This window comes from Herpailurus yagouaroundi, unplaced genomic scaffold, assembly GCF_014898765.1.
Source record: "Herpailurus yagouaroundi ecotype Mexico unplaced genomic scaffold, PumYag 139, whole genome shotgun sequence".
Taxonomy (NCBI): Eukaryota; Metazoa; Chordata; class Mammalia; order Carnivora; family Felidae; genus Herpailurus; species Herpailurus yagouaroundi.
Window position 1 is genome coordinate 40430596 of NW_024412394.1, and position 18473 is coordinate 40449068.

The following is an 18473-nucleotide window of genomic DNA, read 5'->3' on the forward strand; positions in this document are numbered from 1 at the left end:
TTCCCCCCAAAGGAACATGTTAGTCAGTGCCCGAGAGCCTAGAGCATTATTTAGATAGCATGCTCTCTTTTAAGGTAAGAAGCCCTAACATTTGTGGTTCAAAGAATGACACACACAGTCTACCACATATCAAAATTTCAAATATACTGTGTAGTCCTGCTTGTCAATACACTAATTTTTCTGTACAGGGAATCCGCTTACCTAATTCAGGCTTTCCACTCATTAAGCACTGCAGTATATGTTTCCATGTACTCCTGTTTTCTTCATGTAAAAGATAGAAAATAATCTCATGAGCAGAAAGCAGTTAACCTGAAACCATGTAGAACCCACCTCACTCTGCATCACCTTGCTGTCACCGTGAGCACCAACATGCTGATGTAAACAAATGGGCTTTGCTGAGGGGGGTGGCATTGGCCGCGCAGGCTGTGTGCTCAGCTCCACTTGGCCGGGTACATGGACACCGGTGTAAGCAATGCCGAATCACCGTGTGAGCAATATTAGCAGCATGGCACCTCTCAAGAGAACAGGCAGAAAGGCAGGAGGTAGTTTGCCCCCAGTCCTGGGACAGAGAAGCAGAGAAATCATGCTGGCTGCAGCAATCCAGACCTGGGTAGAAGGTACTGATTCAAGCAGATTTTTTTTAAGTTTATTTATTTTGAGTTAGAGAGAGAGCGGGACAGAGAATCCGAAGCGTGCTCTGTGTTGACAGCAGAGAGCCCGACGCGGGGCTCAAACTTATGAGCTGTGAGATCATGACCTGAGCCGAAGTCAGACACTTAACTGACTGAGCCACCCAGGCTCCCCCTGAGCAGAAGCTCTTGCTCAAAGGCACAGTGAGGTATGTGTTACAAAGGCCAAGCCCTGAGAACCAGGGCTCCAGTCTAAGAACTGGCTGAGGGGCAGTCAAAGTTGTTGCTTGCGGGAGCATGTTTTTGGCGTCATTTACTAAGTAGAATATCATAAGCAACCTTTGAGCCTAGCCTACTACAATCCACACACACATACACGGATGGTCCTTTTTCAGTGACCTATGCTAATGTGTGAGAGGAATGGGGAAAATAATGAGTAATTGACCCCCCCACTTCATTTCTTTTAACCCTCTCCCTGTCATCTCCACACTCAATCATTTTACCAGACTTCCAGCACAGTCATGACCTTGTGGATATATCCATATCAGCTTTTCCGGGCCTCTCACTTCCCGATGCTTTTTTGTGTTGGCAGGAAATGCAAGAACCTAGGACGTTCCTTCCTGCACTGAAGGGATTGCGGATTTCTCTCTGGAGGCTTCCTGGAGGCTGGGACCCTAACTGAGCCTTTCTCTTGACCAAAGCATCAGGCTTCCTCCAGAAACACCACAGTCTTTGGTGCATAATACAAAGGCTTTTGTCTTCCTGCATGTAGTTTCTGGTCAATTAGCTGTTCTTTCTCCCACATCCCAGGCTCATCTTAGAAAAGCAGGTTAGCTCTAAATGTGATGATCATGAGGAGGAAAGTGTGTAGGTGTGAACGCCTGTGTAAATTTAGAAGCATTGCCACTTTCCCCCAAAGCTATTTCTTCCTTCTTAAATCAAGAGGAGAAAGTTTGCTAATTTCTTAGTTGAAATTGCTTCTGTCATTTTACTATGTACTTAAGGCTGCTGCAAGCAAATGTGTAGCCTTTTCACTGAATTGTATCAGCTTTTAGCGCTGCAGATTTCAGAAAGCTGCTCCAGATCTCAAGCTTCTAAAGAAAGTGCCAGTGAGATGGATGCCGCTATATCTGGCTCTAGCGTCATACCCCAGGCGCCTGATACCCCAATTAACTGAATATCAAACGCTTTTTGCCAGAGTTCTCATGTCCTTGGTATAATTTAAAGACAGTTGTTCATCAGTTGCTCTTTGCTTTTGTTTTGATTTTACTTCCTATTAATGTATGGGTGGGGATGGCTGGGTGGTCTGTTGACAACTTAGCTTCATTGTGATACATATGGCCTCTTTCCCAACTCTCCTCTGTGTCTCCGCGGAAAACCAGGAATCTCATTCCCCAGAAGTTCTCTCCCTGTGTTCCTCCAGTTTGGATTTGGCCGGTGAGAGGCACCCCCATGAGACAACCAAGGCAGTAAAGATGGAGAAGCCAGTTTCCTTTGGTGCCAGCTACAGGCAGGAAGTGCCTCAGATCCTTGGTGTCTGGGGAATGTGTGTGTGTGTATGTGGGGGGGCTCCTGAGAAATATTCGCCAGGGGCAGCTTAATCACTTCAGCAGACCGAATTTCCCTTGAGATCCCTGCACTCCCAGATGTCCCCAGAGCCTCCTGCCCCTTGCCTACCTACCTACCCTTACCTACCTAGCCCTTCTAATGGTGTGTAAGCCTTAACTCCTTTCTCATGTCTCAGTGAAAAACCTAGTGTGGTTTCTGTTTTCCTGATTGAACCCTGACTGATACAGAGGCCAAGGGTTCATTTTCTCATGAAGATCTGTCCTTATAATACAAACATGTGGGAATTCAAGTATTTCTTGAATGCCCATCACGTACATCTCAGTGTCTTAAATACTGAGGACACATATCAAAGATGAAGTCTTCACCTTCCAATAGTTCCAGATAAAAGAGGGATATAGTGATGGCCTTTCATGCATACACGAAAATGTGTGTGTAAGCACAATAACTAAAAGTGTGTGCCAAGGGAAGATTTGGTCAGGGAATCTGTTGAAAGCATGGAAATTATGTGAGTTTGTCTTTCTTTCCAAAATCTTCTGCCAGAAATGCTCAGTGGATGTCCTTCCCAGACAAGTGCTATCCTCCCTGACCTCATTCCTGAGCAGCTGTGACAGACCATTCTGCCAAGGGCAGTGCCACGGCACACTGTCACTGTGTGCCTGGGGCACCGGGGGGGGGGGGGCAGCCTGTGAACACAGAAATGCGGTGTTTAAGTTTCTGCTGCTTCCTGCACATTCGCAAGGGGCTCTTGGGAAGAATTTGAGGGTGAAAATAATGGCCATGAATAGTTCCATAAAAAGGGCATCTGTCAGAAACTTCTGAGCTTGAAGAGACAAGAGGCTGGCTAAAACTACCAGGAATGGAATGTATGCACAGAGGTGGTAATGAACCCACCCAAGTTCCTCCCACAGCCTGCTCTGCTCTTCTCAGCATCCATTTTCAGGATATCTTCCTCGTGGAAGTAAGATGGCTGAAGCCTTCCCACATGAGACATCTAGAAATGAAGCATCATTGGGTGGCAAAAAGGGAGCAGGCTTCTGGTGTATGTTTTCTTAGGAACAAGGACAACTTTCCCCAAAGTCCATTCAATACACCATTCCTCTTACATGTCCCTCTAGCCACAGGTGGGTCACAAGCCCACTCTGAAACCTATCATTGGAAAGAGAATTGGACCAGACAAACTGGCTTAGTTCAATCCAGATTTAACCCTCGGCCTGGGGATAGGTCCCCACCTTTGTGTCACATTGGTGTCACCCTGATACTGGGTCTTTGGCAATAAGAAATAAGTTGCCGTTTCCAGAAAGGAGTCAAGAGGGTAACCAGTTATTGCAAAAGGAAGCCAGGAGAAACCCTAAGATTGGCCAGGAGTCCATGTTGTTCATGACAACTACAGACCTCTGAGGAGTTTCTGTAGGACTCAAACCTTGTTTTGCACCTCCACATTCAACTGTACTTGGATTCCATTGTACTTCATATACATTTGCATTCAGCTATTTCAGGAATTCCACTTTCAATCCTGATTGTAATGAGAGGAATACCTATTTACCACAATAAAGTCGCCGTCAGAAGAGAAGCTCAACAAGGTACAGAGGTCACAGAGGTAGAAGTCCATCTTCAGTAACCTCCACAAGTTGGCTTTGGTGCATTTTCCACTTATACCTCCTTATCCAGGTGCCAGCTGGGAGGATGGGGATGAATGGAAGTGGAAGGAGTCCCGAGGTGGACCTGCTGAAGTGATTTCATCCTCTCACAGATTTCTTGAACATTCTAGAGTGAGGCTGGAGCTAGGTGTTCACCATTACTGTGGTTGAAGCAAGCTAAGCCCAGTGGGTAAGAGTGTTTTAGGTTTCAAAATAGAGGGACAACCAGAAAATATTCCTACCATTAATATTGTGCATACAGAGACCTTTCCATATAATGAGACAATGGCAGTCCTGGCAGACCTGGAGATGACCTGGTCCCATTTTACTAGATGCTATTAGATGTTCTGTAAAAGCAGTGGTTCACAGTTAATTGCATTATGGAGGGAAACCTGGCTGGCTCAGTCAGTAGAGCATGCGACTCTTTATCTTGGGGTCATGAGTTCAAGTTACATGTAGCTTAAAGTTTAATTAAAATTATATGTGTGTGTGCGTGTGTGTGTGTGTGTGTGTGTGTGTGTGTGTATAGTGGCTATCCAAAAGGGACATTATATTCAGTGTTTCCCAAACATACTTGGTCACAGAATACAAACTGGAATATATGACACTTATGTGCGGAAACCCCTGTGGGAAATGCTGCGCAGGCTTTTTATTTTGCAGATAAATCAACAGAGGACCTGCCAGCTGTGGGCACTTGTCTAAAGTCACCCTATTAGCCAGACCCCTCAGGAAACAGAATAATCAAAAGAGTTTAAAATAAAAAACATAAAGTAATGGATTGAATGTGGGCAGAATTAGGGAAGCCAACAGATGTGGTGAGACATCCAGGGACTAAGAGCAGCAAGAAACCATTGCCACCCCAACTCTGAAGGGGAAGGGAAGGAATTTTAGGAAGGAATCCCTAAAAGCTGAGGCCACCGCAGAGGGGTTGCCTGTCAAAACGGCCATGTAGCAGGGATGAGACATAAATGCATGTCCTCAACCTCGCTCTCCTCCTACCCTCCCACTGGCCAAGCCCGTCTGGAAGCCAGAGGGCCAGGAGCCTTTATGCAGTCTGTAGAAGTCAGCCTCCAGGCACAGAGCTGAGCAGAGAAGAGCCGATGATATATCTACGTGACATGAGAGGAATAACCAACACAATCACACAGCTAGGTTTTTCATTGTTTTCATTTTTAAAAATGTTAACCTCATATATTTCATAAACTTAGTTGAGTTTGCTTAATACAATTTAATGCAATAGGATATGTCAGTTATATCTCAATGGAAGTGGGGACAATTTAATGCAATGTAAACCAGGACAAAAGTAAAACTGAAAATATAAAGCAGGGGTTCTTAAATTGCAGCTTGGGGATCTCTGGGGATCCCCAAGACCCTTTTAGTTCCACAAGGTCAAGTTATAATAATACTCTGATGTTATTTAGCTTTTTGTTCTCAGTCTCTCACAAGTGAACAGTGGTGTTTTCCAGAGGCTTCCTAATGAGCAATGATGCATTGCTCTGGCAGCTTCATGGAATGTGTGCTTGTGTATTCTCATGTTTAAATATTGCTCCATTTTAATTTCAATTATAGTAGATGATAAACATTACTCACATAAAAAAAATCGCTTTGAGGCCTTTAGTAATTTGGGATGAAAGAGGTCCTAAAAATGAAATGTTCGAGAATTGCTGAAGTAGAGGTAGCAAAGGGACCATGTGTGTCCGGGTACTTGAAAGGAACTATTCCTAAGGTTAATCACCAAATATGCTCTCAGGTTCTCTGGCGGCAAAGCCTGTAGGAGACAAGAGTTACATATAAGTCATCTCTCGAGCCTGGGGTGTGACTAGGATACATTTTCTAGCAACAAAGTGCAAGAAGATTTTGTATATAGTCCATGTACAAAGATAAACGTATGTAAATAGTGATAGGAGGAATACCGGGTAATAAAAACAATGAAATATTTTTATTACAAGGGTGTATTAGTTTTCTATTGCTGCATAACAAATTACCTCACTCTTAGCAGCCTCAAACAACACCCATTTATTATCTCACACCTTCTGTGAGTCAGGGATCGGGGCGTGGCCTAACGAGGTTTCTGCTTGGAGCCTCACAAAGGCTGGAATCAGTGTCGGCTAGGCTGTATTCTCATCTGGAGACCCAGTTAGGAAAGGATGTGCTTCTAAGCTCCTGCAGGGTGTTGGCGGAATTCACTTCCTGATGGCTGTAGAATTCATAGCTTCTTGCCTCATCAAAGCAAACAATGGAGAGATGCTACTTCAAGTCTCTAACTTGAGGGAAGACCCAAAGGGTTTGCTTGATTAAGCCAGGCCCACCCAGGAGAACTTCACTTTTGTTTAACTTTTAAAGTCCACTAATAACACTACATGTTAGTTATACTGGAATTAAAATAAAAAATAAAAACAAAAATAAATAAAAAATAAAGTCAACTGATGATCTTAAGTCAACCTTAATTATATCTGCAAAATCCCTTTACCTTTGCCATATAAAATAGTATAATCACGAGAGTGATATCCAACACTTTTGCCATATCCTATTGGGTAGAAGCAGATCACAGGTTTCACCTATACTCATGATAAGGGAGTTAACCACTCATGAGTGGTTATCCTATGGTGTGTCCGCCATGGGTGAGGAACAGATCAGACGTGTTTTAATAATCGGATACCTGGGAGTTACTCAAGGGTTAGTCAAAGTCTGACCCTTGAGCAAAGACCTTGGGAAAAATATCTTTTCCAGCAAGATCCCACATATATGAGCAGACTTTGAAGCAAAACACTGGGATGAAAATTCAGAATCACAATAATATAGAAGCAGCACACCCAGGGGCACCTGGGTTACTCAGTTGGTAAAGTGTCCAACTCTTGATTTTGGCTCAAGTGGTGATCTCACAGTTGTGAGATTGAGCCCCACATTGGGCTCCGCACTGACAACATGGAGCCTGCTTGGGATTCTCTCTCTGCCCCTCCCTTGCATGCTCTCTCTCAAAATAAGTAAATAAATAAATAAACATTAAAAAAAGAAGCATCTCTTCCCCAGGTGAATGAAACAGTAACAAAGAAGATGATATAAAAGATGATGACTCAGAATCAAAATAAAGCTGTACCAGCATCCTACAATTCTGCTCCTCTAGTCTAATCATCATTGGCTAATACAAACCACACTGTGAAAGCTAACTAGAATCAAGGAGCCTTTGAAGGGCAAGGAGATGTGTATGTGTATGTGTTTTTCAATCCCTAATATATTTTTGAATTCATTAGACAATTTCGTTATTTTCCAAAACTCTCTTCCTGGAAATTGTTGAGAGAAAAAGCTGACATGATTTTTAAAGGAATAGCCTACAGATGGGATGAACTATTAAAGAAATTTTATTTTTTTTAATGTTTATTTAGTTTTGAGACAGAGAGAGACAGAGCATGAACGGGGGAGGGTCAGAGAGAGAGGGAGACACAGAATCGGAAACAGGTCCAGGCTCTGAGCTGTCAGCACAGAGCCCGATGCGGGGCTCGAACTCATGGACCGTGAGATCATGACCTGAGCCGAAGTCAGACACTTAACCGACTGAGCCACCCAGGTGCCCCTAAAGAAATTTTCTAGAAATAGACTCGCCTGTGACTTGAGGGGTGATACAGACAAAAGGATGAGGCTACCCTTTATGCCTGTGATGCAGAAACAAAACCTGTAGAATTCGGGGAGCTAGTCCATCAAGAAGGGGAAGGTCACCATTTGTGATGATGTAACTTCTCAAGCCTCCCCATGCTCTGTACAGTCTGCTCAAAAATCTTGACTGAAGATGATGGTGAAGATGAAGAGGCGAACCTTCTGAAAGCATCAAAATCCTAAACCTTATCATTGTCTTAGCTAATATCTTGTTACTAACCAGGGCCATCTGAGATGTTATGCAGGACTGGCCCCCAGAAGGGGAAGGAGAGGAGAGAGTGCTGGGGAGGGTACTGCTGGGCCAGCCTCCTTGGAAGGAAGGCAGAGAGCTTCTGAGGCAGACCGTACCCAATTTAAATGTTTCCCAGAGTGGTTGTTCATTTTTGTTCTAAATAATTCGCTGATGGCAAAGTGGATATTTTCTCAACAGTGTTCAAGAAATAGAAAGCACAAAATTCTGTCTGATTTCCAATATATCCTGTACTTTAAATCAGTCTGGATGCATTTGTATTCTCTTTCTCCTCCACTTTTTCTGGTATGGCTTAAATGTAATCAAGCAAATCAGTACATAGGTACTTACCAGATATTAACAGAGCCATTTATTAACAAGCTCAGTTATAAGATGAAACCAAACTCTGGCAAAGATTTTAAAGCCTGTAATAAAATCTATTAATGACAATAGTCATTGTTTAGAATCTGAATTCATAGGCACAATATCACGATACCTTGAAAGAAATTTACGGTAATTAGTTATTTTTAAAATTAAGAAAATGTAAAAAATGCAATAGTAAGTGGGAATATGGTACAATTTTGTAAAAGAACAAATCAAAACTTAAGAATAAAACAAAAGATGGGGAGCCCAAGTGGTTCAGTCAGTTAAGTGTTGGACTCTTGGTTTCAGCTCAGGTCATGATCTCACAGTTCGTGAGTTTGAGCCCCACATCGGGCTCTGCACTGACAGTGCAGACACTAATTGGGATTCTTTCTCTCCCTCTCTCTGCCACTCCACCACTCGGGCTGTCTCTGTCTCTCTCAAAATAAATAAATTTTAAAAAAGAATAAAATAAAAGAATAAATAGAATGATGAGTTGAAGATAATCTGTTAATCTGTTTCTTTCTCAGTCCCACATACTTTTATTTGCATCCATGCCTATCAAAAATTTCTAACAACTACTCTAAGGTTGGTTACCTTAGTGATTTTTCCCTCTCTCCACTTAAATGTGTTTTTTCAAAACAGCAGCTACGGGGCTAAAGTTAGGTGAATTAGTTATAATAAGGCAGCTGCAGAAATTAAATTATTCTGCCGCCACCCCTAGAGCTGTGATTTAAAAGGATGAAAGCTTAATTTTTCCATCAACAAAGTCAGGTTCATCCAAGCTGCTCTTCGGAGTGCCATATGCATTTAAAAATTACATGTTTAAATTAATCAGAAGAAAATGGAATTTAAACCCCTCATCACAATAACGTGGATGGCTTGTAAATTTATGGAGCATTTTCACCATAGAAAACATACTTAGCAGTCTTCAGGCAAACAGAGCAGGATAGATGTAAAATACCCACTGTGTGAGTGTAAAGCAAAATGGTCTCTAATAAATTAGCGCAAATAGCAGCTGAACTGTCCTCACCGTGGCTTATCTGTTCAACCTACCAAGGAAAGAAAGTTAGCATTAATTGGTACCCTCAACGCTCTCTCAAAGGAACAGGCACTTAGAGCAATTAAGTCAGATGTGGAAAAACAGCCCTGCATTGCAAGCTGACAGCAGGACTCGGGCACAATATACATAATGAGCGGCTGAGGATTTTAATGGATGGAGGCTTGGAGACTAATGGACAATTAATGTAAAACAGATGACTTCCCTCGGAGATGACAGTCTTTTGAAAGGCGCTTCACCTGCTGCTCAAACAAATGCTGCTAAAATGAAATGATAAAAGGAACACAGTCTTATTTAGCTAGGCTACAGGGCGAGACTGCGTGTCCCTGCTTTGTCCTTGAATATTCTCAAAAACCAGGTCAGGAATTTAACAGTTCCTGCAGCTGGCAGTGCGACCCCCTCCCACCGCCTTGCGACAGCCAGGGTGGCCAGAGATTGCCGGCTGTGTTTTCCGCAGAGCTGCCCCAGAGAAAAAAGACAGGGCACATAATAATGTTAACAGCCTCGCTTTGAAAATGACAACAAACCACCCCAACACAAGAATTGCAGTAAACACATATTGCAGCATCTCTCAGAAATTTTCAAACAGGGTTTCCTCTCAGCTAAGCCATTTTAATTGTGCTTACTGAAGTCAGATAGCCAGGGTCCTTCAAGTTTGAGCTTTGTAACCATAGACGGCATCTTCCTGATAAGCGGTCAGGGACCGAAAGCATATACTTAAATCAATCGTTTGGAAAAAGAAATCCATTTCCTATAGAAATAATGCTGCGATGATATTTAAATTCCCATGTCATCCCCTGCAAAGTCTATTTAACCCAGAAGGAGGCTTAACACACATCACCTGTGCCCTGGGTCGCAGGGAGAAGAAAGTGGGTGTTTTTCCCTCTTTCTTAGCAGGAAATGGGATTGGGCTGAGCTATAATTTTGAGATACAGGCTAATCCTTGACAATTTTCTATCTTCTAACATCCCTTCTCTGTGCTCACCCCCTCAAGAAATCAGTGCCTTTCTGTAACATAAGCCACCAGGCATATTACCCCAATCTCCACTCCAAATGTACCTATTTTAAGCATAATCCTCCTCTGCTTTTTCTTCCATTTGCTGAGGACAGTATATCGCAACTGGAAGTTAGAGGAGAGCCATATGTGTGGGCTAATTTATACCCCTGCGTGAAGGCCCGAACACTAACAAGTCTTTGTTAAAAAAAGAAAATAGCAGCACCTGGGTGGCTCAGTGGGTTAAGCGTCTGACTTTGGCTCAGGTCATGATCTTGCAGCTTGTGGGTTGGAGCCCTGTGCTGGGCTCTGTGCTGACAGCTCAGGGCCTGGAACCTGCTTCAGATTCTGTGTGTGTGTGTGTGTGTGTGTGTGTGTGTGTCTCTGCCCCTCCCCCATTCATGCTCTGTCTCTCCTTCAAAAATAAATAAAAATTTAAAAAAAAATTTTTTTAGCGAAAACAAATGGCTTCTAATACTCCCTGTATCTCTAATTGGCAGACTTTCCGTGAGGAAAGTGAAAATGAATATTTCAGGTAGCTGAGTACTTCCCTTGCTAAATATCTAATTTAAAAGTATCTCCATGGGCAGGAGAAATGTGCAAGGCTATTTATTAGGACAGTGAAAAGCAGAAACCACATGAAAGTCGACAAGAAAATGCCCAAGGGGTAGTATACTCCCAGGGTGTAATAATGTTATACAGGACCTGTGCATGTCCACTTGAAAACTAGACAAAGTTATTCTTTGCTCACAGCCTGGCTGGATTTCAGCCACCAGGTGTTAGGCAGGGCAAGAATCACACAGCTGTGCCAAGAAGGTCCCTCCCCCACCCCACCCCCAAGTGACCATAGAGTTCAAACCATAGCAGGGTCTGAACTTGGTTTGAAGCCTCAAATACTTACATGTGGATTATCTTGTTACAAGTCAGAAATCCGTGTGGTGGGTGTGGCATTTTCTCAAAGTTGGGAAGGCAAGAAATATCTATTCTCTTCAAATCAAATTCAATCTGTGCCAAAGCATTGGCAAGAAATTCAGTTATTTGTGTCCTCTCCTCTCAGGGTTAACATAAAAATCTGGAAGGTCTATTTGATGCCCAGAAAATTAGTGAGTCTCTCTGTGTTCCACGTGGTTCATATCGTCACTGTCCAAGGTCCATCTGAGGAGTGAACTTGCATGGTTCTTGGCCAAGCAGCTTTCCTTCAAGCCCCATTGTCACCTGAGCTCAGCCCAGCCCTGGGGCATGGGTAAAGACTGGCCCTGATCCTCAAGAAGTTCAAGATCTACAGACTTCCATGTTTTTCCTGGGCTTTGGGAATGTCCTTTCCCTCCATTTCAAGAGCTTCCTTGTTCCCTCAACAGACACATTTGCCATCCCTTCCCCACAATTTGACACACTCCCTGGCATGACCTTCTCAATAAGCTCAGGCTTCTGAAACAGAAGGGACATAGCCGGGCTGCCAGGAAGAAAGATTACCTTAACGCAGTAGTTCTCAAATGTGTGGCCCTGGCCTGCAGCATCAATATTAAAGATAGACTTAGGATTTGAAATGCCAGTCCCTGAACTCTGCCCCAGACTTGCTGCATTAGAAACCCTGGGAGCAGGGCTCAGCATGCTGTATAGTAAGTATTACTGGGGACTTAAAGCAGCTTGGGCTTTCTGCTTAGACTCCCAGCAATCACCCAGAAGCAAAAGATCTTCAGGTCTTGGCTACCTCCTTCAAATAGGGAGGAAAAAAAGAGAGGTAAAACCAAAACAGCTCTTATTCTTTCCATGCTTCTACAACAATAAAATAACAAAAACAACAATACCCCTTTTATAAGGCACTGTGTAAAGCACAGTCTGGATTTACAAAGAATGAAGGAAACCTGAAAACTTATTGGATCCACACCTCTCCAACAAATCCTCACCACACCTTCCAGGTTTAAAAATTCAGGAGGCTTTATCCTGAGGAAAAAAAAAAAAAAAAAGAGCATGCTGAGAAATAAAGGTCAAGTGTTCAGACTAGGCTGTTCCACATCTCCATGGAATGTAGAAACGTGTGAACAGCCTCAGAATTTCAATTGGGTCTCCTTTGCAAGGATTTTTATACTAACCAAGGTGGGGCCAGCATATAACTTCCTGTAGTAAAGAATTCCATATTAAAGAATACAATACCCTACCCCAATATTTTATACCAGACAAATGGTAACTTTTATCACATCATCTTATTTCAACTTTGTTATAAGGTTTGATTGAAAGTAGAGAGTCATTCTCATTCGTAAGCCCAATTAAATCACTATTTCCTGATTCATCCTCAGGCTGCCCCAGATACTTCCAACACATTTCAGACCTGAAATTTTCTGAACTGCTTCTTCTTTTCCAAGTCACTTTAAGAACCTAGCATTAAAACATAATTACATGACTGAAAATACTTTTGAAGCCTGCTCAGTGAGACTTTTTTTTTAACAGTGAGGTTTCCGAATTGCATGCCTCAGAGGACAATTTTCTGAGCTGTGTATAACTCCAGAGCATCTCCCTGAGCCCATTAATCACCTTACAAAATTACATGAACTCTTCCAGCCCTCTTGGGGTAGCAACGATTTAGCAATAAATGAATGGATTATGCTTCATACAGTCATATTTTAAAACAAGCGTATATTAACAACCAAGACTGTTGGAGCATTTTTTTTTTCTGGCTTCCGAGATTATAGTCACAGTTTTTACTATGAAACACAAGATTTACTTTTTATAGAATTTAAAAAAAAAAAGGTAAAAGCCAAATGGAGAATTGGTCTCTGAGTTTTACTTGAGGAAATTCAGGCCAGAGATCAATTCAGTCCTTGATCAAGGTCACACAGTCGGCTTTCCGTGCAGCAGGAATTGGACGCACGCTTTCCTCCAACTGCCAATCCTCATTTCAGCCAATTCTTAATTTTCCACTAACCAAAAAGCCGGCCCATTACCTTCCAGCACACGACTGCCACCTAGTGGTGATAATGGTCATTGCTGCTTATGCTTATAGACTCAAAAGCCAGGAAGGAGATAGAGTAAGAATTAATTCCCCTTTAAAATTTATTGAATCGACTGTTCTGTTATTTATGTTTTATTTACGTTATCTTAGTTAACGGTTTTAATACTATGAAATAGGCATTTTTATCCATGAAGAAACGAGGCTCAGATCAAGAAATTTACACAAGTTCATAAAGCCTTGCTCCCAAGAGCTTCATCACATTATTCTTCCTTGGGGCTGTAACTTCCCTCCTGTAACTTTGACCCGCGCAAGGCTGGCTTCTCTTAGCTCTTAGCAGTACTCTTTGACCTGTGCTATTATTTCCTGGACTGCAGTGATTGGTTCAGGGAGAGCCAATAAGACCCACTGACACTGTTGGTGGAACAGGAGAGGGAGAAGCAAATGCCATTTTCCACTCACACAGGCTAGTATTAAAACCAGTGGGAAGCTGGAAACTAGCTGCCCATGCTCTCTGCCAGGTGGAGCTGAGAATCAAGTCACCGCAGTGCAGGAAAAACTAAGAGATAAGGAGAAACTGAACCCCGTGACATCCCTTATGCCCCTAATTCCAGCTGTGTTTAAAATGCTCTACAGCTGGGATTTCAGTGCTGAGAGCCAATAAATGCCTCGGTAAGGATTAAGTCAGTCTGAGGTTGGTTTTTGGTATCTTGTGCTGAAAAGTCTGGGTTTGTTCTTTCTCAGTTTCTTCTCTTTTCCTACTTTCAACAGTCAACAAATCAATATTTGTATTGTCCCTATGCTTACAAGGCATGGGTCTGTTTCCCAATACTTGTCACTCTACTCTTGCTGGTACAGTACTTAAATAAGTATAATTTGGAATTAGTTAAGCATAATTTTTAAATGTTTCCCAAAAATTTAAAGTACAAAATTCCTTGGAAATCTTTTATTTTTCATCCTAAATATTAGCTTCTCAAGAGCAACCAGGAACTCTACGATCTAAAGTAATTAGTTCTTTCATTAAAGCAGGAGCTGAATAGAGCTTTGGGGCTTGTGAGGGAGTCTCACCATCTGTGCAGGATTTCTGTGTCATGATGGCTTAAAGAAGTGTAGGGTTTTTGTCAGAAAAAACATATTCCCATGAGAATATCATTCATTTATTTCAGGTAAGGTCAAGACGTATAAATGCCTTGGGAAAAGTAGCCCTACAAGTCAATATTTTTTTAAATGTTGGCAATTTATGTTTGGATGATAGGAGAAATTAACTCCTTTTCTTATAATTATACATCTCATTTATTAAAATCACATATCCCATTCTTAATAATTATAATCTCTTTATTAATGTTCAGATAAGAAGTGTATTACATGTAATTTTCTAAATCAGAGAACTTCTTGGGAGGTGAATTGTTTACAATTTCAGTGGTAAACAACTTGATCCCAAATGACAATACCGTGTGTATAATTTGTTTTCCCAATGTTACTGAGTGTCAATTTTGGGGACTGTTTGCTGATTAGTTTGAAGGCTGGTGGCCTGGCTGATGGCTGCCCTAAGCAATGTTTAAACGCTTACCACGGAACTATCCAACGAATATGTTTTGGCTGCAGCAAAGGGAGTTTTTGTGTTTTGCTCTTTACTAATTGAGGCCACTGTATCAATGGGAGATATACATTTTGCAAGTCATATACGGAGCTATGAATAAACACTGGAGTTAAGTGCTACTATTTTTACTGAGTCATTTTAGTGTTATTTTAAAACTCTTTTTAAAATAGTTGACCAAGACAGCTCCAGATTGCAGGCTCCTTCCCTCCCCACACCTTCCCTGGTTTTCACACTCTTCTCTAAGGAGTTTCAAGAACAACTAGAAGAGAAAGTCAAGTAGGGGTCAATCTACGTCACCACCACTCATTCCCACCCTCAGCTCTATTCAACCAGAGCAACTTTGCTCTGAGGTTTGTTGTTGTTGTTGTTTGTTTTTTGTTTTGTTTTGTTTATGTATTGGGACTTCTTGATTTTCTTTCACTCATGTAACCACTGTCTCTTGAAAACCCAACTATCTTTCAAGCATTATGCTAAGGTATTGTGATATTCCCCAAACAAGAAAGTCAAACTACCCTACCTTTATGTTCTAGTGGAGAACAGACAATACACAAATACACAACAGACTAAAAATAATACTAGCAGAATTGAGTATAATAAAGAGAATAAAGTGGTAGTATGATAAAGGGCCACCAAAGGGGTCAGGCATCATTCCAAAAGGCGGTGAGGACACACCTTACTGAGAAAGTGATATTTGAGTGATACATTTGAGCCATTAGAAGATTTTAAACAGAGGTTTGATATGATCTAATTTTTAAAAAGTTTTTTTGTGTGTGTTTGGTGAAAGGAGGCAAGAGAGAGTAACAAGAGGGCCAATGGGAGGCAACTGGGATCATTCCAGCGAGCTATCATTTGGGTGGGATTAAGATAGTATAACACTGGCCATTAAGAAAGCAGAAAGAAATAGACACACTGGGCATTTTATGGAGGCTGACAGAACTTGCTGTTGGTTTACATATGATAGATGAGATAAAGAAAGAAATGAAGGACAACTCCTAGTTGGTTGTTTATTTATTTATTTATTTTTTTAACAATTGGATAAATGGTGATGCCTTTCACTAAGATAGGAAAGTCAGAGAAGAGAAACAAGTGTGACTTGAGAATGTAGAAATAAAGTTTTGTTTTGGATAGTTCTGATTTATAATGCCTCTTAGATACTCAAGCTGAGTTGTAAAGTAAGCAGTTTTATATGCAGTCAGAAGCTCAGACAGGAGGCCCTAGAGACCTAATTTTGAGAGTCAAAGATATAAAGCATGGGGGTGAAAGAGTTTGCCAGGAAGGGGACCCAAGACAATGTTCTAGCACTCAAGCAATTAAAATTTGAGCAGAAGGGGAAAGAGCAAGATCTAGAGAAAGCCTGAAAAAGGCAATGGATTTTGCTGCAAAACGAACTCCCACATCCCCCCAAAAGACAAAAGAAATCTGCAGCAATTGCAATGCATATTCCCAGAATTAAGCTGCAGGGACACTTCAAAATTCCTGATTGGGCAGAAGCAGGAAATCTTGGCCAGTGATTCAGGAAGGAAAGAAGGAAAATTTAATGAATTCTGCTGCTTTAAAAAGTCCAAAAATTTTATAATATGTAATTTAGGGAGAACAATCCCATTCCTTAAATGCTCTACTCCAGGTAGTGTGGGAGGATGCCCTAATCTTGGGTGCCACAGTTAGGACTCTATTGTTATATTCACATGTTTTTTGCTCCCAAAGGATTCCCCAATACTTGGGTGGCTAGATAAGAAGGAGCCATTTTCAACTCCTCTTCAAAATCGACCCTCTTCCATGCCAAACTGGAATTTCTATATTGAACATAGATTACCCATCCAGGAGACCGTACAGTGAGTTCCCCTTCAAGAGTCCCTCTTGGGGCGCCTGAGTGGTTTCGTCAGTTAAGTGTCCGACTTCAGCTCAGGTCATGATCTCATGATCTCGTGGTTCATGGGTTCAAGCCCCGTGTTGGGCTCTGTGCTGACAGCCCAGAGTCTGGAGCCTGCTTCAGATTCTGTGTCTCCCTCTCTCTGTCCCTCCCCCACTCGTGCTCTGCCTCTCTCTCTCAACAATAAATAAATGTTCAAAAAAAAATTTTAAGCTACATTTTTATCATTTAACATCTCAAATAACTAACATTTCTTTAAGTTTCCCAAAGCCTGAGTGAAATGCAACAAGTTATAGTCAGGTCTCCATTCTTCCAATAATGAACAGCAACGTGAACAAGCCTGTGCAGATAATACAGAAGCTTTTTTTGGCTTGGAAATACAATGCAGTTTTCATGCAGAAAATATATCTTTCCAATGCTGAATGTCAAATGAGCCTGTCTTCCTGGTGTACCTTCCCTCTGGCAGTGGGAAGAGGCTATCTGGTTTCCAAGTGACACGGGAATGCTGGGAATAACTTGCAAAGTAGATAACCTTCTTAGCATATATCATAAATCATGCTATACATTGAGAGGAATGAAGAATAAGCAAATATCTTTAGAGAAAACGGTCTAGACCCATTGGTGTGAAGAAAAATACATGCATCCAGTTACATAATATCTCAGTACCCAGAGCACACCCAGCAGCAAACTGCCTTCAGCAGTTGTATGACTGATGTAAATAGGCTAAACAATGTTATTTTTAATGGTGTATATTTTGTCATCTGTTTGGAACTCAGAGGTGAGCCTCATGTAGAGCACTCAAAAGAATTCATTGTGAATACTAAGCTCTTGTTTTTATATTAATCATTAAATCCATTAATTTGTAATGGATATTTAGTATTAATCTCTTTAACTATATAATGTAAGATGCTCTGGGTTCATTTTGAAGTTTTTAGAGTAAAAATTTTTAAAAACTGGGCTAATTTTCTCTTGCTCTTTATATATATATATATATATATATATATATATATAAAACACAACTCATGTACGAGTTGTAAACCCATCAATTGTTGGCTATTTACTTTTATTTTTCCGCTACCGTTTGTTCCTATATGTGCTCTCTGTTTTTGTTCGAGTTGGTGGTCTCCAGGTGTTGTACTGGTTTTCCCCCTCAGGGCTAGTTAAGCCTGAGGGACATCCCAGAGAAAACTGACTCAACAAGCCTCTCCTACTCTATGGGGTTACAGAAGGTATATGATTGGCTACCCTCATAGCCTCTGAAGACAAGTGTATTGTGAAACTTTAAGGTGAACCTTGGCAGTAGCCAGCATCAACTGGAAGTGGGATCATCAGGGCAGAGAACACAGAACTGGTCACGCAACTTCAGGCTGTGACCAGATACCTAAACTACCTCTAACATGGCTCTTTTCTTTCTTCCACAGTTGCAGGCTTTATCTAAGATCAAGGATCAAGGGCAAAAGACTAGGTATTACTGGACTCGATCAATTCTTTCCCCTTATTCATTTTCTACCTTTTTTGGAAAAGGTGATTGTCTGCTAGAACTCTTTCCGTGAGTGAATAGCCATAGAAATGAGTCTCCCAGTTGGCAGTTCCAGGGCTGACCATGTGGGATCTATTGGTTGGGTGACAAACATCAGCCTGTGTCCTGATGTCTAGGGTGCTAGACAGAGGAGAGGAGACTCATGCATTCTTTAACCAGCCCAGTTCCTCCCTGTATCCAGCCTTTGACTGCTAAATAATCTGGAATGGGGCACCTGGCTGGCTCAGTCAGTAGGATATCTGACTTGATCTCAGGGTTGTGAGTTCGAGCCCCACATTGGGTACAGAGGTTACTTGAAAATAAAATCCTTAAGTAAACTAAACAATCTGGAGATAAGGTGAGTGATTTCCTTGGGGAACTGAGAGTTCTTACAATATCAGCGAG

General features: G+C 41.7%; 1 pseudogene; it reads left to right on the forward strand.

Moving 5' to 3' along the window:
* Positions 1-472: 472 nt before the first annotated feature.
* LOC121030053 (parafibromin-like) overlaps positions 473-18473 on the forward strand; it is a 57123-nt pseudogene continuing 39122 nt past the window's right edge.